General features: G+C 26.5%; 1 protein-coding gene across 3 annotated transcripts in view; it reads left to right on the top strand.

Moving 5' to 3' along the window:
• LOC107165878 (uncharacterized) overlaps nt 1-23340 on the top strand; it is a 119198-nt gene that overhangs the window by 37834 nt on the left and 58024 nt on the right. The window lies entirely within an intron of this gene.

The raw sequence follows: 23340 nt of genomic DNA, 5'->3' as shown, positions 1-23340 counted from the left end.
TTGATAAGTTACATGGATTTGGTTATATTTCAAATAAATTCTTTTGTATATACTATATATGTTATATGTATATTTAATTAAACACATACAGTCCACTTGTCATTAGACATATCCATCAAAAGCGTGGTTACCCCGAACAACAATTTGCTAGGGACATCGCTAACAAAATGTAATAGTTCTATTACAACGACTACCACAGGTTCACATGTGTTAAAATATATTAAGCCGATCTGTTAATTATAAAGAAAAATAAATTATATTTGATTCACGAAATAGGGTAGATATGTCTAACAATACATGACATTGTTCAGAATATCCACTTCCTGAGTATAATTTGGATTTGTGACCCACATATTAGCATACATACTTCCTCGTCTCTTCGATAAAATACTATGATCCACACTCTATAAAAAAGTAAAAGGATGTTATGGATAATGATGTTATGAATATTCATGATGACGAGACGGATCTGGAATAGAACATGTACGACTACAACCATTGTTGTGACTTGTCGGTAGTGAGATACTAATATATAGAGCTAGAGAATTCTACGAGTTGGCATGTTTTCTAATAATTATTAAAACGTAAGCCTTTTGATAAAGCTATGTATCGCATATTCGCTTTATTTTAAGTACATATTTTGATTACATTTTGAAATTGGTATTATCTTGATTCTATACCTATGTATTAAAAAAAAAAAAAAAATGAAATCTTCAAAAGTGTATTATAGATATGGATATAATTTAATATGCGATATAATATGGTATGGTTTTATAATATTTATCGAAACCACTTACACTATATATTTTATAGGAGTGAAAAAAGTATTCACATACAAATACAAACTTTATAATCAATAAATATCGATTATTATATGTATATTTTTAACATGGCCACACCAATAGCATATACTAAGACTATTCTCACAGCTATGTGCGTATATAGTAAATGGAATGACTATTTTGATCAGTCAGTGTATCAATAAGTTAATAACTTCTTCTATTTGTACAATCTTATTAAAAAACTAATTTTTACTATAATAGAAATAAAAAAATCTATGTTTCATTTTTATTTAATATTGATATGCATATTTAAGCGCTTTCGCATAGTTGAAGTTTACTCAGCGTATAAACTCATGATGTATTTCTTTAGAAATGAAGTCCTTAGCCAAACTGATAATTAACAGAATATATTCAATATGCATGTAGCAGTAAGCCCACTCCATTAAATTAAACCTAAACCTTTCGGTGGTCGGTACAGTCAAGCTTATTTAACCATGGATAACATTGTGCACATGAACATAGTTGATATAACGTTGTATAACTTATAACTTCATTGTGATTTAACTCACGGACGACATCTCGCGAAGTTCTGAACCAGTACCTATAGTCTGTCGTAGGTGGTTCGTGTTGACCATAGAACATAATAATATTAATATGTTATACGGTTCGACTTCCGACCACATTGTTAGCGGTTCATGTGGCGAGTGGGTTACCATAATATGCGATTTTCAGTTGATCAGTGTTATTAGCTTTATTACCATTGTCATGTGGCCGTATTTTCAAGTATCAATATCATTCCTTCCTGTTATGTATTATTAATATAAATAATAACATAAACGTATTATATAGACATTTATTGTTAACAGTATAAATCGTAATGACGTACATTATAGTTCTACTCGCTAGTCGCTAATAACCGATGGACAGCCCCCACCGATCGTAATATGATACTTATGATTATTGTTAGTATAAACAACAGTATAGGTGTAATATCATATAATATTAATGTTGAATATGCAATATCTTTTTCCTTAAAAAAAATATAAATAGTATTTTGTGTATTACTTAATCGCTATGTTAGTATATTTGTAAGTTTAATTACATTAATTATAATCACTTGGAGAATATCGCTGAGGTGGTTTTCTAGATCTAATTGGTTTGGGTGTTTTATTTATTATTGTAGTATCAGGATTTTGTTTTGCACCTACTGTTTTGATATATTTAGTATTTTAATTTATTTGTCTAGCTGGTGTAAGTGAAATTGAATTATTCGCTAGTGTCGGCGATTTATCAATGAGTGATTGATCATTGTGTCTCTTCCAATTAGTTCCGTCTTAGAGCTCTACATCGTGTGTATTACAACTAATGGATTTGATAATTTTATCTTTTTGCCATTTATTGTTATTATTCCTATAATCTCTAACTAAAACATTATCGCCTGTATTAAATGATACTATTCTATTACCATCATTGTTTATTTGTGATATTTGTCGTTCAATAACCATTTCACTTGTATTCGGAATTAACGTGTCAAATTGTTAACATGCTGATCGACCTAACATTAGCTTAGCTGGCGTTTCTCGTGTTGTTGAATGAGGTGTATTACGATACATCAAAAGAAATTTATTTAGTTGGGCTTGTAGTCGAGCATTTTTTAAAGAAATTTTTTATTGTTTTTACTGCTGATTCCGCACAGCCGTTTGATTCTGGGTGAAATAGAGTGCCTGTCATATACATTATACCTAGATTTTTGCAATATGCTTGAAATTCAAAACCTATGATATAATTATTTTTGGAATTCCAAATCGTGCTATTGTTTCTGAAAATGTTTGAATAACAATTTCTGCTGTCATAGAATTTATTTGAAATACTTCTTCTATTTTTTGGTTCCATCAACAATATCAAAAAAATATTTATTTTGAAATGGTCCAAGAATATCGCAATGCACTTTAGTTACCGGTTTTTTTGGCCATTTCCAAGGCAATGTTACATATTTTGGTGGATTTTGCCTGACATTAATACAATTGTCGCAACTTTGTGTGTTATTTTCGATTTCTTTGTCCATTCCTGGCCACCAAAAGTATGATCTCGCTAAACTTTTCATACTGGAAGAACCCATATGACATGAATGAAGTTCCTTGAGTATATTATTTCGAAATTTAGCTGGTATAATAACATGGTAACCCCATAATAGGCATAAACTAAAAAATACTTCGTGAATTTCCTCACTGACTGATGATAATAGAATTGCTCTTTTTTGAATATTGTTTTCGATTGTATTGATTGCCAAAAAAAAAATTGTCAATTTTGACTCGAAAATTATAATATCCATACTTGTTTCAAAGTTTCCAGGTGACCCAATAACTTGATTGAAGTTCGTTGTGGATTCTGTCTTAGGAGTTGCCATTTTGTATTAGTATGAATACAAAACTTGAAACTTCTAATGCACTAGTGATTACGATTAAATTATTATTTTCTTCGTCACCAATTTGTTATGTATTATTAATATAAATAACATAAATAACATAAACGTATTATATAGACATTTATTAACAGTATAAATCTTAATGACGTACATTATAGTTCTACTCGCTAATAACCGATGGACAGTCTTCACCGATCGTAATAATATGATACTTATGATTATTGTTAGTATAAAAAGTATAGGTACGTGTAATATCATATAATATAAATGCTGAATATACAACAGGTCCGATTATCGACCATTTTCTATAGTTTTTTTGTTTTGCAACTGCGACTATGTATGTATTCAAGATTTTACGGAACAACTTTATACGTATCGATAAGGAATAGTTACACACCAGATACACGCAGGTCGGTATGTATCGGTTGTGTACTGCACGTGTAACTACTTGGACACTCAAAATGTGACCGATATATATCGATAAACTCTAATTTATTTATTGAAAATCTTGATTCCGTCAAAATTATGGCAGTGAACCACGAAATAACCGTTTTTGAGTTCCTGTTCGTTAATGCTTATTATACTTATTATAAAGTTATGATGTTATTTATTATTATTATTATTATTATTATTATTATTTATTATGCAGTCGGTGAATAGAATCATGACCACGAGCTTAACCGACGATATGTGGCGATCGTTTCCCTAAGATTATACGTACCTGGTGATATGTCACGGTAGGATGCATAAAGTTACATATTATTATAATATTTACTAGTCCCCTAGCGGCAGAAACTTATCTTATCTACACGTTGTTTGTATAAAATATAGTTTCATACACGACTATTATAAATTTGAATTTATTGTACTAACAAATCTGTGATATAATAATATTATAATGGTTTTAGATCAGGAAAATTCAAGGTACACACGTTGGTTGAACAGCTTATTAATCATACAATGCACTGTACGATACGCCTTATTTCTACATAATTTTCACGGATTTCGATTTATGGTTTACGATACATAAAAAACTATAATATTGGTTGACACGAGGGCTACATAGAATAGTTCTATATCATAGTTTATGAAGTGGTTTAAAAACGACGAGTTATGTTTAGCGATCGTTGGTTTTTGAATATATGCGATAGCTTCAAATTGTGCCTATTATTAAAAGCACACATTCCACGATATAATAATAATATAATATACCTATGTTAGTAAATAGTTATGCGTTGAAAACGGTAATATTAGTTAACCGTGATCAATTATTTCAACCAAGGTTTGGATTTTAATCATTAGTATTAATTCATAAACGTAGTATAATATGCTCTTATACGAGGTAAATAGGTATTTACCTATTCAAACCATAGTCTATAGTTAATACTCATATTAATTTTGCTTATGTTATTTGTACCAACAGAAATAACTTACATTACTTTATACACGTTCATAAAATATCATGATATAATTGTCTTAATAGCCAATAATATAATATACTACATAGGCTTGAATTATAGCTGTTTTAACTGTTTTCCATGTACAATAATACTATAATAGTTTGGCAAGGTTAAGTAATATAGTATAACAGTATAAGCGTATATAACATAATTAACAATATCGATAGCATAATATCCATACAAAAACTAGAACTTTTTAAATCGAAAATGTTTATTTAATATAAGTTAACCATATAAGTTGATTTTCATTTGAACAATTAGATATTATTTTATGTATACGTATATGAGTTCATAAAAAAAATTTAAAACTCTCTCAAGCCTTAAAAAAGTTTTATCGTTCTCGATGGCGATGGCGTGTTGAATGTGAATGATTGGAATCTAAATGTTTTTGGCATACAAACTACATTTATTTCTTTAACTGTATTGATATGGTAGTAATATATGACTGGAAAAAAAAATCATGTAACTACCTCAACTCAATAACACTGAACTAGGAAAAAAACATATCGATTACTCGTTAACTATTGTTACTGGTGTGCCAATGATATAACAATAGATAGTTATTTATTGTTATCAAACATGCTAACGTGACTGCTACCCAATAACTTATTTAATAATGTGCATTACAAATATATTATAACCCTTAAAAAGTGCTAAATATATTATTATCAATATACCAACCACAAACAGACCAATTTTTTTCCAATTGTAAACCGTTCTTTTTACAATTTTCATTAATCACTCAGCCAGAATTTTTTAATGATCGATTTTTGAATATTAATTATTTATTTTCAATATTCTTTCAATTACCCACCTAATTGAACAATTATTTTATTATATGGATCTCATAATAATAATTATTAATTAGGTACCTAACATTTATCACTCGTTTCGTAATTTCTCACGTGTTAGAATTTGTCAAATACAAACGATAATGATATTTATCGAAAAAACATCTTTATACTGTATGTTCATAAAATATGAATCCTTTTTTTATTAACAAAATAATTTTGTTAATTTAAATAACTTGATAAAATACATAACTGTATCAGTCTACGAAATCATTAATTGATACTTAAAAATATGATATTTACAAATATGATGCCATATAGGTACCATATAATATAATCATCTGTGTAATATATTATTATTATTATTGTTATTATAGCGATACTATGCATTGCTTAGTATTTAGCATAATTAATAATTTGACGATTTAGTCTCCCAATAAATGGCACTTGAATAATAATAATAATATTTGTATAATGTTACATACCTATGTTAAGAATTGCAATATGTAATAACTAATAATATTATGATAATTTATAATACAGTCGAAAATATTAAAATATATATTTTATTTCTATGTATTTTCATCCTCCGTTATTGCGGACGTACGTAAAATGCTTAAAACAAACGATTATTGACTTTATAATATTATTATATAACTCAATATAAAATGCATACGCTCATATCCGTATGGTAGAATGGAAAATATTATAGTGAACGAAAGAATCTCGCAATAGGAGAAAAAATGCGCCTAACTCGGGATTAAAAAAAAAAAGTTTTTCGAAATTATTAAAACGATTACCCTCAATGCCCCGACATAAAATATTAAAAGTTTTATATATGACATTAAACCATGGCTCCTGTAAATGCACGTCCAAGTATTAAAAGAGTCTGTAGAGCCCTTAAAAAACTTATATAGATGCGTTTGTATTATACTATACTGTCTATACTATAGTACTGTAGTAATATACAATATACAATATGTGCCCTGCAAAACACGCGTCTGAATAATCATAAATCGTATCTCGAAAAAGACATTTTGTTTGCATGCATATTTACGTAAATAATATGTTATATATTACATATACAATATACATGTATATATACTTACTCATATTTGATTTCCATTGACGTCAAAGGAATTTATTGTGATGACTTCTATATTATGTATAGGTAAGTACTAAGTGTTTATAGTGTGTAAAGTACTTTAAGACTGTTAATTAAAAGAGTGCCTAATATAAATGATACATGCACGGTGGTGTAATATTTCATAAATTAACAGTACTTAACTTACTGAAAAAATATGAATAAATTCCATATTAAACTATAACTTGTATTTTAATAAATATGAATTATTATTTATAATATAATCACAGTTTTAACAATTATCACGTATACAACAGAGTCTTTGTAGACTTTTGTGTTGTGATATTATATTCTTCACAATGAGTTGGATATACTTAATATTAATTATGTATCACCTTTGACTTCCTTTTACATATATCCGTCTCGTTTTCAGATACATTATTAGTTTAAACTATTTTTTATTAAATTCCATAGGAATGTGATATTTATTGAAATATTTATACTGAAATCTAATTCAACAAGAATGAAGTTAGTTTGTTCAAATAGCAGATTTAAAAACCATACAATTGAATGCTTCAAAGAATATATTATTATTTAATACAAAGGAAAAAATAATGTATATTGTAATGTATTTGGCCTAATATTATGTACAATAAGCATAGTACATCAAATATACATAGTGTTGACATTTGAAATGCGTATAAAAATTTAATTGGTTTGTCATACGTATTGTCTAACAACTGTTCAATGTTCATTAATAATTAATCTATATGACAATTTGATGAAATTGTGTAAATAAATAACTAAAATTTAAACTTCTGTTTAACCAAATAAACAAAAAACAAAAAACAAATAGTAAATAAAAATTATTCAATAGTTCAATAATTCTATTGACAAAATTTTTTGGAAGTTTTTTTTAATTCATTATTTTAACGACCGGACCTAAATAAAATAAAACAGTCAAGTAGCTGCTCTGTAGTATAGTAGGAGTAAAATGTGTCTTATCAATGAGTAATTCCTAACTGTAATGGATTTGAAATTGGAATTCAATGAAAAACGATTCGTAATTCGTAATTCTTTGTCATCATATCTATCTGTCTACAAAATAATAAATTCACAAGTGAATTTCATTAAAAATTAAAATTAAAATGCTCAAAAAGATGGCTCTATACTAATTTTTTTTATTTTAATACTTGAAAAGAAAACTTGTTAGGTATGAGAAATCATAAATTACGTTTTCAAACCGCAGATATAAAATTTAAAATTTAATGTATTTTTAAATTTTTAACTATAAAATGTTTTGAGAATTTTCCTTTTTTTGTGGTTTTTATCATAAATATTTAAATTCAAATACTTATAAATAAAATGAGTGACTACTATGTATTTTTGATATTTTTTAATTGTTATAAGAAAAACTTCTGAAGAACCTTGTAATATTCTCAAAATTTTTGCACACAAATACAATTTTTATTTTCTATAGGTAAGTTAAACAAATCTAAAAAGGTAGAACATTTAGAAAGACTGTATTATATAAATAACTTGATAAAAATCAGAACATTCTCAGAATTTTGTCAAATATAAAAAATAATAGTATTTTGGTGAAAATGTAATATGTAAAATCTATAATATAGAATATAGATATTACACTTTTTTGATTAGAGTAAAAAATAAAATCAATTTTATCAAAAACTGAAATCCCATAAACTTATTCCAATTTATCGTAATTTTTGATTTGATTGTTGTTTATTTTGTAAAATAGGTATAAGGCATTTCTACTTTTGACCGAAATTAATTTTATCTAAACTTATATAAAAAAAAACTTTTTATTTTTATCCAATACGACCTATCAAAATAGTATTTACTATAGATCCAATTTGCTAAAAAATCTCCCTCAAAGGTGATGATCGTAACGTATTTTTCTTTTATAAATAGACGCAAAAAAAAAAAATAAACATCTTCATGACTGTCAAAACAATAAAATTCCATTCAAAATTCAAAATATTATCATATAAAAAAATATAACATATTATAACTAAAACTAAATATTCCCACTAATAGCTCAAAGAAGGTTGACAGTTAGATCGACTGCACTTACCGATCACCGTGGTTGTTGAAGATCGAACTCGTCGTACGTACAAATTGAGTCTGACGTCACTCTAAAAATCATTCAATTTTATCAGAATACAATCTCATTGGATAATAACTGCTAGCATAAAAAGTATGTTCATTTTCCAGTTGCAGAGTTTTTAAACTTTGAATAACATTTTCTTACGACGTAATAAATTGTTTTCTCTTCATAATTTATTACAGAACTGTTGGATCATTTTAGCCAATCGCGTTTGTTTTGAAGTTAATATAATCTCAAACAGAAATAAAACAACAAAGACTAGAACTAGACTAAATTATTTCATTAACGTGTTATTTTCTCAAAAATCTTCAACGTCATTATTTATCAAAAAAAAAGTTTGCACAGTATCGGACTGGACTCACATGCATTATAATAATATACGCAGATTTATAAATATATTATATTTTTTCTCCGCATTCTTGTATATTGGTTCCCAAGTGAGTAGGGCCAACATTTTGCAGTTTTTCAAGTTTTTTGTGTCTGATTTCATGTTATTTCTCTAACACATCGATATAATAACATTCGGTTTGAGATTTTCGATGGAGGACAATATTATACATATTATATTGTGGTGGTTGCGTTTCCTAACGTGTGGGGCAACTTTTCTACGACTGCTTGGCTTCGGCTTACGATATTATGAAACATATATAGGTACTGTATAATGTAACACCACCACAACTGTACCGAAAGTTTGAAAGAATTCTTTCGTTTTTGATAAAAGTATAAATCCATTAGGTATACGACCGTTTCGGGGTTTCAGATGAGTCTGTGTATATAATATATTACGCCATACTGTAATATTTGTCTACAAGAAATTGCAATTTAATTGGACCATCGTGCTGAAGGACCTCATTAGTTTTTGCTTGATATGACCTTTGATCTATTAAATACCTACCTACTCAAATATTTTATAATCTTTTCTTTATATATATAATTATAATGTACGTGCGTAGGTCACTGAACTCCTCTTAAAAGGCTGGACCGATTTGAATGAATTTTTTTGTATGCGTTTGGGTAACGGTCTGAATGGTATAGATTCACAAATCAATTCACCTCCCAACACCGGGAGGTGCTCAAACAGACACTTTGAGATTTACGAGGGAAATTTTTGTTTGTAGATGGTTGCTTTAGTGAGAGTTGGTATTACTGTGAAAGAAATCATTATCCTTAAATTTATTATTATTTGATTTTATGGCACGTGCGTTTATTGTATCACTAGTTTTTATTGATAATCTTGTTTTTTTTTTTTGTTTTTTTTAATAACGCCATTTCTATGCAGTATCCATTTCTTCCAAAAAAATATTGATTTGTACGATTGATACTTCTCAAGCACGAAAGAAAATGGCAATATGAGCTTCAGAAACAATCGAACAGAGAGATTCAAGATTGGGAAACTCCATAGAACGTCAAGCCTGATTCCGTTCATCTGAAACAACGAAGCAACGAGATGCAAAATTGGAAACCGACATGAAATATATTAGTGTACATCTACAATATGATGCATCAGCCGATTTTGTAAAACAATTGCTGGAGATGGAGAGTGGTAAGCTAGCTATCGATGAATCAACACGATGCATTACATCCCCATCTAATTTCTGTAAAATAACAGCTTTAACCAATGAGTTAATTGAAAAAGTTTTCCCAAATCTACCACAATATTACGCAAATCGTCAGTGGCTCATTGCATGGGCCATATTGGTTTAAATACCTACAATCAATAATACCATTCTAAAGAATCAATATGAATCAAGAAGAAGTTGTCAATTGTCCAACCGAATTCTTAAATTCACTTAATTCGTCAAACATACCACCGCATGTTATAACATTGAAATTTTTCGTGTTCATCATTCTTCTGCGAAACATCAATCCACCAAGAATATGCAACGGTACCAGGCTTTCAGTGAAAAATTTGACTTAGGAAATATTATCGAAGCTACAATTTTAAACAGAAAGTTTAAAGACGAAGATCCCAATGATGCATCCCAATGATCTCAACATATATGCTTTTTGAATTCAAACTTGGCTTACATAGCTACACCTGAAGTTTTATTTTTAAGGTGGGCACCAAAATATGTGCCAAAATAGACTCCCTAGTCCCTTAAAAATGTAACCACCTAATTATTAGGATTTGAAAATATTTTCTGGCATTCCAGAATTTGATAAATGCGTTATTTAATTTTAATTTTCTATTTAAATATATGGTATTTTATTAATGATATTTTTAATATGTATTTTTTTTACGTTGGAAATCGAAAGATTTTAATTTAATCATTTTTGACGATGTACTATTGTGCTATCTTTCACGATAGCCAGTTTTAATTACTTTCAGTATTTAACAAAAAAAAAAAAAAGGTTTTTATTAGTAGGTAGGTAAATGCTATTAACTAAAATCATGGTGGAATGATGATATTTAAAAATATCACTATTCTAATTATTTACAATATTATTTTTCAATTATTGTTTTATTTATTTACATTATTTTTTTTCTTATTGTTTCGACGACGTCGGAAATTCTTACTAATTTATCATACCATATTAATTATATTATTATTATTATTCAACGGTGTTCAGTTATTGAAACTAAATACAATTTTTATTCTTATTTTGTTATTGTTCATTATTATTGTGTTAATATAAATTAATATCGATATTGATAATTAAAAAGCTAGGTAAATAATTTGTAATACTACAAGTAAAATAATATAGTGAACTAAAATAAAATAATTTTAAATAAATACTATTTTAGAATTTAAGTCAATTTTCTGATATGGCTTATTAATAGTAATATACCTATTATATAATATGTATACAATTTAATATTGTTTTCATAACTATAATAATGTAACTTGAACAAAAGTTATTTATGTACTTTTTTATATGTTTATTTCTATAACCATAAACATTATATATATACACTAAGACTTCATATAAATAAAATAAATAAAAATGCAATCATATTTAAGGTTGACTAAATTCAAAAGTAATTTTTTACGACATGGTACTTATATTAAACTACTAAAATATTATTATATTGCACGAATAAGTCATGAGATAAATAAAATTACATATGTATGTTAAGCGATTAATCAAAAAACACTGCAATAAATGCAATGGTTTTGCGTAAAAAATAATAATAAATTAGAAAATAAAAATATTGTATTGTAGATTTAAATTTAAAATAAATAAGTTATGAAGGTAATATAATTGACACTAAGTGACTAAAAAAGTAGTATACGTATTTTATTTAAATATAATAAGTATTATTGTCAAAATTACGTTTTTAAAATTTTAATTCCCATAGAATAGAAGAAATAGAATAGAATAGAATAGTATAGAAGTTGATGAATATAATAATATAATATACAACCAAATCATTTATTTTTCTTTGAATATACATTTTGCTAACCACTCTATTAAATGTCAAGTAGGTATATATTTTAATAACCATACTATCAAAAAAGTTACTTTTCTCTTCAATTAAATGATACTATCTTATCAATAAATTTATTGCGATGATAAAAAAATTAATAACATTGACGGAGTTTCTAAAACTATCGTTATTTTATGATATCTAGTATCGTTTTAATCAAAGTATGTATAATATTATGTACCTACTTAACAAAAACTGTATCTTTTTATTATTAAAAGGATTCAAATACATATTTAAGAAGACTACAAAATTAATTTGTGGAATTCTAATTATTAATCCTATTAAAACATGAATGTTATCTGTTGATTAAAAAAACAATTTGTTCTTGATAAATTAATATGCACATTATAATATATTGTACATACCATTATTCGGTGAAATAAATATTTTTTTTTTCAATCGATGCTGCTCTTCAGTAGTAATGTATATTTTTTGTTATTGCATAGAGAATATATTTTTCCCTCTCTTTTATATACGCAGTAATTCAGATGTTTTATACGTAGCTTTTATTGATTTAAAATTGTACATAATTTGTATATTAAACAATTAATAATTTATTTTTGAAATTTAAGTTGTATTTGAAATATCACAAAAAAAAATGTGACCATGTAGTTATATTTAAAGTTAATCTGTTGTAAAAATAACCGTTCATTTATTTTGTTTAAATTGAAAATAATTAGATATTGAATTAATGTTTGTATATGCTTATCACAGATTGTATTTACTTACATAACAATGTGATTTCAAACAATGTTGACTATTTAAAGGTTTCAGATAATTATGTTTTAACCTTAGGTTTTTTTCATTATTATTTTCATCCAATTCGTCAATTACATTTATTTTACAATATTTAGTGTTTCGTGTTATTATATTTAGTATGACATGGAACAATTTGTGAATGTATTTCATATACATAATAATATATTGACTGCATAAGAAATTCGATATTATACTTTGGTATAAATATAGTATGTGCTTATTAGAAGAAAAACGATATTTTTTTCAAATTAAATGAATAGAAAATTAATGTATATCATGTATATATATTATATTATGTTGGTTATTTATATAATATATGCTTATTACATTATGAAAACGTAAAACCTTTCACGGGCTCGAAGGGTCGTTTGGGAAAATCGACAAGCAGTCTTACAGACATTGCAACAGTGATTGTTTAAAAGGACGAGTGCACAGCTAGCTCGCACACTGCAGATGTTTGCAGTACCCGATACTATCTGATATGAATCCCTCGAGAGTAACCGGACGTGACTTAAATAAAAATTATAATAATGTATTTTTTTTTTTTTTTAAACAAAAATGTATCGGCTGAGCTGTAACTTACAAATTGTAAAGACACAAGTAAAAATACCAAAGAAACATTTTTATTAATAAAATCAATAACAGATTAATTAATTAATTTGCGTATCGATAGGATTGACATGTACAAATTCAGTAATATACAAGGTGTAACAGAATGGCATAACAAATAAAATAACTTACCTTTCTATCTAACTATCTTGATCGGGAAAACTATGTTTTGACTTAGAAAACGGGTTCATTAGTTGTAGGTACATTGATATAAATTCATACTGGGTTAACATTGCTATATTGCATATGTATTCTATTAAACAACTTAAACAACTCAAAAAATGACTTTTGTTATACCTAATCAATATTAATATAAATATGTTATTGGACTGGATGCATGGTTTTTTGTTTCTGACCGATTTTTGTAATAATATCTTTGTAATAGCCAATTTTTAAATCTAACTTTAGAAAAATTGTTTTGGTAAAAATAAAATACTTATCAGGCGGTTTTGAGACTATTTAGATAAAATTATTTAAAAGACTATCTAGATAACGTCAAAATAATCTATTATCTTTTATGTAAATACTCTAAATACAGCCACAATATTTTATATTATACTTAATTTTTTACGTTTTTCTAAAAACAAAACTAATAGATATTAAATTAAGCAACCTGATGGTTATTTTTTTTTATCATTAATTGATTTTTGATTTTATTTTTTAAACAAGATGTTACCTTTTTATTTACCTTCTTCGCTTAGATTCTGAACGGAGTGATGAATGTATTGATTTTACAATAATGTGTGTGTGTTTTTTTTGTGTGTGTCTATGTACAGCATAACTAGTCGAAATAATGCTTCAATTTCAAACTTTGGGGGTGGTTTCCGATGTAAAAGTGAATATCCTTTGTGCATTATACAGGTCAAAAGTAAACATTTTCCAACAGTTTTCAAAAAAATCGAGAAAAACGAAAAAAAAAAAGCGGGTAAGTGGGTATCGCTCTGCTGTACATTTGGGGTGGGGTAGACCTCTGACTAGGGTAGGTTAAATTTGAATGCAATGATAGGAATAATCGTATACGAAAAGCGATTCTGAACGGAGACGGTTTATCTGTCTAGGATATATTATAGATTATTAAAAATTTTCAAATCTTAGATTTAAAAAGAAAATTTTTATGAATTTCTAGGATAAAAAAATTTACGAATTTTCGTGATTTTTACATGTTGTCAAAATTAAAATTTGAATACATGCAAAAAAAAATTGTGGCTATATATTTCTATATTTCTTTTATTTTTCAACTGCTATTGTAAAAATATATTATGTGCCTTGTATTAAATTTTCAAATCTTAGATATAAAAGAAAAATACTTTATGAATTTCTAGTTTAAAATAATTTGCGAATTTTCGTGATTTTTACGTATTTTGTCAAAATTAAAACTTTGAATACTTAAAAAAAAATATTATGCATATATATTTCTTTTATTTTTCAACTGCTATTGTAAAAATATGAAAGGAGCCTTGTCTTAATTTTTCAAATCTTAGATCTAAAAAGAAAAACTTTTATGAATTTCTATCTAAGATAATTTGAAAATTGCCGTAATTTTTACGTATTAAGTCAATATTTGAACTTCAAATGCTAATAAAAAAATCGTGCCTATGTATTTTTATAATTTTTTAATCACTATAAGAATAACTTATGAGGAACTTTGTATTGAATTTTCAAGTATTTTTATAGGGCCAAAAAAATTTTATCGACACTTCAAAAAAAAATTTTCAGAAAAATTGAAAATTTCAGTTGTCTATTAATACCTCAAAAAAGTCAAAATATTTTGAAAATTAAATTGTGTAAAGAAAATGCCAATCTAAATAACTTGTGAAATTTACAAGTATCTACGACTTATACTTTTTGAATAATTACAAATATTTAAAATCGTTTGAGGATAAATCGTTATCGTTATGCTATTTCGTAAAAATTTTAAATTCAAACGCACTTTTCCTAAAATTATGTTTCGAGTTTTCTCAATAGCTACTTGAAGGAAAACTAATAGGAAACTTAGGGTTGTATTTTTAATCCTTAGTTATAAACACAAAAATTTTTATAATTTTCAACTTCAAAATAATTACTTTCATAAAAATTTGAACTATAAACGCTTATAAAAAAAATTGTGACTAACGATTTTTAATTTTTTTTTAGCTACAATAAGAAAAGCTCATAAGAAACATTGTATTAAATTTTCAAGTTTTTTCGGTCGTCCAACATTTTTTTACCGGCACTTCAAAAAAAAAAATTGAAAATTTCAGTGGTCTATAAATAACTCAAAAATCACATCATTGTAAAATCAAACATTCATCACTTCGTTCAGAATCTAAAAGGTATTACTTTAGGTGGGTTACCCTGGCACCCCAGTGTTCGAATTTTTTATTATTTTTTTACCATTAATTGTACTATAATTTGTACCAATTTGTACCGTAAATTTCAGAATTTGTACCAAAGTATTTCCCCGGAAAAATCGATTTTCCGCTGGGGTGCCAGGGTAACGTTACACCAGCACCCCCGTTGCTAAAAAATGGACTTTTAACAATTTTTTTTTTTACCATTAATTGTACTATAATTTGTACCGATTTGTACCATAAGTTTCAGAATTTGTACCTAAGTATTTCCCCCGGGAAAATCGATTTTCCGCCGGAGCGCCAAACGTTACACCAGCACCCCCGTTGCTAATTTGACTAATAAAAATGTTTGCTTACTTATACAGCTGAATTTGCGCCTTTTATCTGTCGGGTTGAGTATTTAAATGCAGGGTACTATAATATCATGAGCAATATTTGTATTTTGTACTCTAATTTTTCCTAGTACAATCCAGAAGACAGAATAAGTTTGTGTAGTCAAAAAAAAAAATTTAAAAAAATGTCTAATACAATGTATTATTATACACATTTTATACGGTATAAAATTAAAATTATTTTTTTACGTACACAAATTACTATTATCATATAGAAGATAAATATTATAACGAACCTAACCTAACCTACCGATTTAGCGCAAAAAATTGTAACAATTTTTTAAATATTAATTGTACTATAATTTGTAAAGATATGTACCACTAACTTAGGAAATTTGTATAAAGTTCTGCTTTATTATATTATATTATAATACATTTTGTGGTTTTGTTATAGTTATATATATTTAAGAGCGATCAGAGCAGAACTTTATACAAATTCCTAAGTTAGTGGTACATATCGTTACAAAAACGTAAACGCCTGGAAAAACAGAATTTTATACACAAAATCAATTCTTTAAAAAATAAATTGGTTTATTTTTTCCCTAGAGTTGTTTTAATATAATTAATTTGCATCACAGTAGATAGACTATTCCTAGTTTAAATGATTATTTTAATACATTTGTCATTTATGATACAATATAATTTTTATAGTTCTACATTATCTTTTATTTTTTCTATGTAAAAATATTAAAAATGATTGTATAAACGTAGTGTTTTTATCGTTTTTATTGAATTAAGAATTAACACATCCATTACAATTTCCTACCTATTTAAAAATGAGGTAAATTTAACACTTGGGTACTATTCAGAAAAGTTACTTTCACAGATTTTACATAACTATCGATATTATTATTTTAAACACTATGTTAAATAAATAGTTCAAAAAAGTTTTTTTTTTATATTATGCAGTACAGTTGTACAGTTGTCGGGGACAGTTGAAAGGAATGGTAGTTTAACATCTACAATAATATAATAGCTGTCAAGTTTGAACTTAACAAATTCTACAATAGCATTCTTAAAGTGGAGTAGTGGTAGTGACTGAAAACTGATTTTGTTTAACTCTTGTTGCAAAAACACCATCTTAACTTTAACACCCAATAAGTGCATAGTATCTTTAAATAGTTTAATTAAATAACTGCTGTGTTTTTTGTTATGTACGCAGACACTTTCTGAATTTAGAAGTCTTCTTTGATAAATGTATTATATAATTTATATATTTATGTGTTGTAAAATCTTGAGTACCTAAATGCAATGAAGTCAAGTATTCAAACATTTTTAATTATTAAAATACTTTTGAAAAAAAACTTGGACGATTTTATATATCTTGACCAATAATCTTAAAATTAAATAATTTTAGATTCTGTACAAAATGAGAAATGTATTGATTTTACAATGATGTATGTTTTTTTTAAATTAATTTTTTTGTCTGACATCACGTTTTGTAGTAAAACCATACATAAGTAACTAAAAACGGAATTTTTATGCATAATCCGTTTTCTGAAAATCAATTTTTTTATTTTTCTGTAACTCAAAAATTAATCATTGTAAATACTTGAAATGTTCACCAAATGTTTATATTAGCGTTATCTATTTACAATTAAATTTTATAAATAGGTATTTTGACTTTTTTAAGATATTTATGGACGGTTGAAATTTTCAATTTTTCTAAGTTTTTTTTATTGAAATGCTTATAAAAAAAAGTTGGCCGTTCAAAAAAATTTTGAAATTTAATACAATGTCTATTAAAAGTTTTAATTATCGTAGTGAAAAAAAAAACTAATAATCATTATTCGCAATTTTGGTTTATAAGCATTTAAAATCCAAATGTTTACGAAATATGTCAAAATCGCAAACATTTTCATGGAATTATGAAGTTAAAAATTCATAAATTTGTTGTGATTTATACCTTAGATTAAAAAACTCGACACAAGGTTCTCCATAACTTTTTCTTCAAATAACTGTAAAAAACAAAAACTCCAGAGTCAATATAGAAAACATTTTATGAGTGTATAAAAATGTATTATAATTTAAATATAGATAATATAAAGTATCCTATATTATAGACTGACAAATTAATAAATCATCTGCGTTCAGAATCGTTTTTCGTATACAATAATACCTGTCATTGCATTTAAATTTAACCCATGTATTATAGTTACCTACTCACTATCTCTACTATATAGCAGAGCGATACCCACTTGCCCACTTTTTTTATTTTAGTCTACATTTTTCATAATAATATTTTAAATTTATAAATTAAGATAAATTTTCCTAAATTCTTATGATCTTTCTCTTGATCGAAATTTATTTTTTGGTGTGAATAATTCTCAATTCAAAATTCGAAATAAAAAAAATTAATATATGAGGAATATTTAGTTTCACTTAACGATATAAGACAAAAATCCTCAACAAAATCAATGCATAAAAATATTTCTATAAGACTTCATTTAAAATTGATTTTAAGTATGAAAATGTTTTTGTACGTACTCATTTATAAAATATACTTTTAAAAACTATATTTTACAACACTAATGTAGTTTAACATAATATTATGATTTTCATGTTACATGTATAATGGTTTTTGTTTATATTGCGTACGATGAAAATGTGAAATTATAATTTTCAAAACACATTTATTTACTTAGTACTTCAGTTATGTTTAACATATTTAACAAGTTACAATGGAAGGTATAATAAAAAAAAAACTTTTTCACTATATTGCAAAAATAATAATGATATATGCAGCCGTATACCTTCTTCCACAGATTGTGGCCATCTTGTTTTTGGTTAACTAATGTAGCTTGTTATATGAGGAACTGAAGCATACAACTAATAACTGTATATGTAAATTAAAATTCCAATAACCTATGTACCTATTATATATATTATAATCCGAAAAAATGTTTACAACAACTTAGTACCTATAAAATCATAATTACTGAATCTTAAGGAAAGTGTTTGACATTGATGAAACAGAAACAAAATGATATTTTAGAAAAGTATTATTTTCTTTATAATTTCGGTAAAATCTATTTAGTCATGATCATGATTATGTAATTTATAGATATCTATCAAACGATATTATTGGCGAAATGTTACAAAACAACTCGATAGTGATTATTTGATAGAGATCATAATATTCTAAAAATATATATTCCACGTGAAAGAAGTATGATCTTTGAATTGAAATCGATAGGTAATATATATTTGAGATATCTCGTGATCACGTTATATGAAATTGAATATGGACGTGTACAAACGACGCTGCGTAAACGTACAATGTAATATAATCCTTTCCCTGTTGGAATTAAGAAACTAACATTCGAGTCCGCTGAACGTCAATCCTATCTTTTGGTAAACATAATAATATAATAATAATATAATAGGCTACATCTAATACGCACTATCGTGATAATGAAATCTCGATGTGGGTAAGACGATTCCTATCTATATATAATATAAAATTGTAAGTCGTGAGTAAAAGCCTAACTATTTTTTTTTTTCTGGAAACGTTCCAACTGTAATAATAATCAAATGTTTCCACATGGCAAGGTAGATGGCGAAATCACTGAGTCATATTATTAGAGTGGCGATTCCGCCCGAGATGAAGGTTACGCAAACCCTTATTTAAAAGGTAGTGCAGTGGTGAGTCAGTAGGATCGAAATTGCTCGTACGGTGTTAACGCATACTTACACGCATAGCCAAAAATGTTTATTCGTAAACAAGGAGCAGGTTCGTAAACAGTTAAATCGATACGCGTGTGGTCTGGAATGATACACAACTAGGATAGCGTAAAGAAATTTAATGCCCATTTCCGTGGGTTTCGAACGTGAAAATCACGAAAACAGGAAATGTTCACTATGTTATTAAATTATTGGGTATCGGAAAATATGTGTGTATTGTGTATCTAACATTATGTATGGGCATTTCGGTGATGTGACATGTAGTAGTCGATCCGATCGCGAAAACAAAAATTAAATCATAATCAAATCTTTTTCTGTATAAATGTAATATTAACTAAACAGTGCATTAATATTTTATAATAATAATGAACAATTTTTAAAAACCATATCCCCTTACAATCGCCTAAGGCCATAGTTGCCGGACTCAAGACCGATAAAAAAAAAAAAATAATTTTATTGTTATAACCATGATTTTCAATTGGAAATTGATGAAGGACAAAAGACGTTTACATTTTGTTACAACTCAATGTGTCTTTCACTGGTGGCCATTTTCTATAGACCGTGGTTATAATACAGAAATTAGATTTCGTTAGTAACAACAATATATTACTACTTATACTGTACAGTTGTACAGATATATATTTTTGTCCCGTCTGTTGAAGATAAGTTTTATTAACGTACTATTTTCTCGGTGGGCACTTGATATTATTATTAAAATAATATGGAAACTATTTATTTGTTCTCGATTGCATAAAAAATCGTAGAAATATTATGATTTATAATACCACACGCAAACTCATCCAGACCAATTGTCAAAAACACTACTTAATAATGAAATTGCCTCTACAATATATTATATGTATAAACATATTTTTTCATTTTTATCATTAATGCCTACTGCAATTATTTCAAAGTATGGTTGATCAAAAAAATATATAGTTGTCATTATTGCAACACTATAATCATGAAGGTTTTTTTTTTTTTAATTAATAATTTTAATTTTGAATGTGATTGGATTTTGGATTTTGGATTTTGTGTACTTACTATTTAATATAAAATAAAATTTGATCAGCTCTTATTCGTGTTCTTAGAATCTAAGTTTGAAACGAAAGATTACAGAACTTTATGTCTTGGTTAGATAGTTAAGTCTTATCTTAACACAGATATAGATAATAAACTAGATTGCTAGGTTCCCTATACTAACCATATAAACGTTTGAAGCCACACATCCGCCATTACTAGTAGGTCATTTGTATCTTATCATGTTAAAATTTTGATAACACAATTTATCACTGATTTGGCTGATTTATTTTAAACAATAGTCAATAAATGTTTTTAAATTTAAATTTTTAAAATGTGTTTTATTATTGAAGGTAACAAATTTATTTTATTATTTGACATTTTTTAAATAATTTTTAAATAATTATTGTCTAATTTCATGTTATTTTTATAATTTATAATAATAATATATATAAACATTTAAATTGGATAAGTGTATTATAATGCTATTCTTTAGATACTATTTTATTACCAATAAATTATATTATTATATTATAATTTGTTAATAATACTTAGGTATATTTAAAGGAACAGTTTCTTAACTAGGTAGTAGGTGTAGGTATAGGTATTTCGACAAATTAAAACAATATTGCATACCTAATAAAAAAACTTAAATACATTCACATGTTGTAAAATAAAATAGTTTCATAATTTATTGTGACAAAATTACAAAAATCAATATCAATGACAAAAAAATAAAAATACATTTAAAATATTTTAAACAAGAATTCAAATTTTGGTGGGACTTCGACATGCATTTGACCTACTATAAATGGCGGATAATGACTTCACATATTATCACTAATAAGTTAGCAATATAGTTTATTATCTATATCTGTGTATCTTAATGACAGCTATCAATGTGTTTAAATCAAACTATCATAACTATCAATGGGTGTTCGGAATAAAGTCTAACCTGTATATATTTAAACCTGGAGTTTTTTGCCACTCTCACGCATTCTGTTTTCCTGATAACATTAAACTTCATATGTGTACACATTTTTTTGTTGAATGCCAATTGCTAAAAGCTGACCTCAATAGGTAGCTTATTTGTATGGTTTAGTGCATTGGGCTTATCACTAAATCTATTCAAGTGTAAGTTTCTTATATTTGACGTTGGATCCAAACTCCAGTGACGTTTTCTTACTGTCTTAACAATATTCCACGTGTATTTGATTTTTTATCATAACTTTAAGTTTACCTATGACTTATCCATCTTATACTTTGAGTATGATTGTGTATTTGCGTAGTAAGGGTTCACCATGATACAGTTAGCGACTCAATGTAACTTGAGACAGTTCAAAGTTAAAGTTTACATTTTGTTAGCTAAGTTCTAAAACTTTCTTGTCCAACATATGAATATGTCCTGGGAGAAAATATACCTACTTGGTCTTTTTTTTTTTTAATTGAACGAAGATATACTGTTGTAGGTATTGATGAATAGCAAAATTGAATCTTCTAAAATTGTCTTGTGAATATGATTTAAAATACCTCACCATATATGATGACCCAGTCTATAATAGTGAAATCAGTAAAACGATTATAAAAGCTGAATTGGGTCCAAATGAATATAGTATTATGGAGATTATTATTTTTTTTTATAATCCTCACTCTATCAACTACTAGGGAAATAATATATGTTTCCGTAATAAATATTTTACCGAAGGTGGCTTAATATTGATCAAGAATATCAACAGTGTTTAGAGGTTTTATCAAAAATGACCAATTGATAATCGGTATACAATACGCTAAGTATACTCTGAACTACTAAATATTTAATTTTATCATATAAATAAAATAAAATTACAAAATTAATATTGCATTATATGTAGAGCAACTAGTCCATAACTGGTGATTGAAACTAAAATGGATTCCTTTTGCAGATAAAAAATGATATAGGTGACATTGCAACACGATAATACGCGGCTTAAATTATAATTACCTAGCTAGATATGTGTTATTATTTTGACAACATAAGCTGCAATTTAGTAGTATTTGAGTTTACTCGTACAACGATCATTATCAGTTGTATTGAATATTTGAAACTAATCGTTTTTTTTTTTTTTTGGGATGCATTATCTATTACTATATTGTACCTATCTACCTATAAAACCATTACAACTATAAATTTAAAGATGTCTTGATTCGAAAACGTATAAAGTACATACTATCCATTATATATACCCCGTCACTGGAACATATAGCGACATTTACTTTCACACAAAGTGTTTATTATAATATTATTATTATTGGACAGTATATTCGAATTCTTTTGAATACCTTTTCTTTGTATTTTATTCCATCTAGAATACCTACTAAACACTTTTTTTTTTTTACATTCGTGTTTCAAAGAAAAAATATTTTTATTTCGTATTGTAACATTCATTACACCTTATATATATAGGTA

This window comes from Diuraphis noxia, unplaced genomic scaffold (genome assembly GCF_037042655.1).
Source record: "Diuraphis noxia isolate RWA-SAM2 unplaced genomic scaffold, SU_Dnox_SAM2 contig0004, whole genome shotgun sequence".
Lineage (NCBI taxonomy): Eukaryota > Metazoa > Arthropoda > Insecta > Hemiptera > Aphididae > Diuraphis > Diuraphis noxia.
This window is presented reverse-complemented; position numbering and strand designations above follow the sequence as displayed.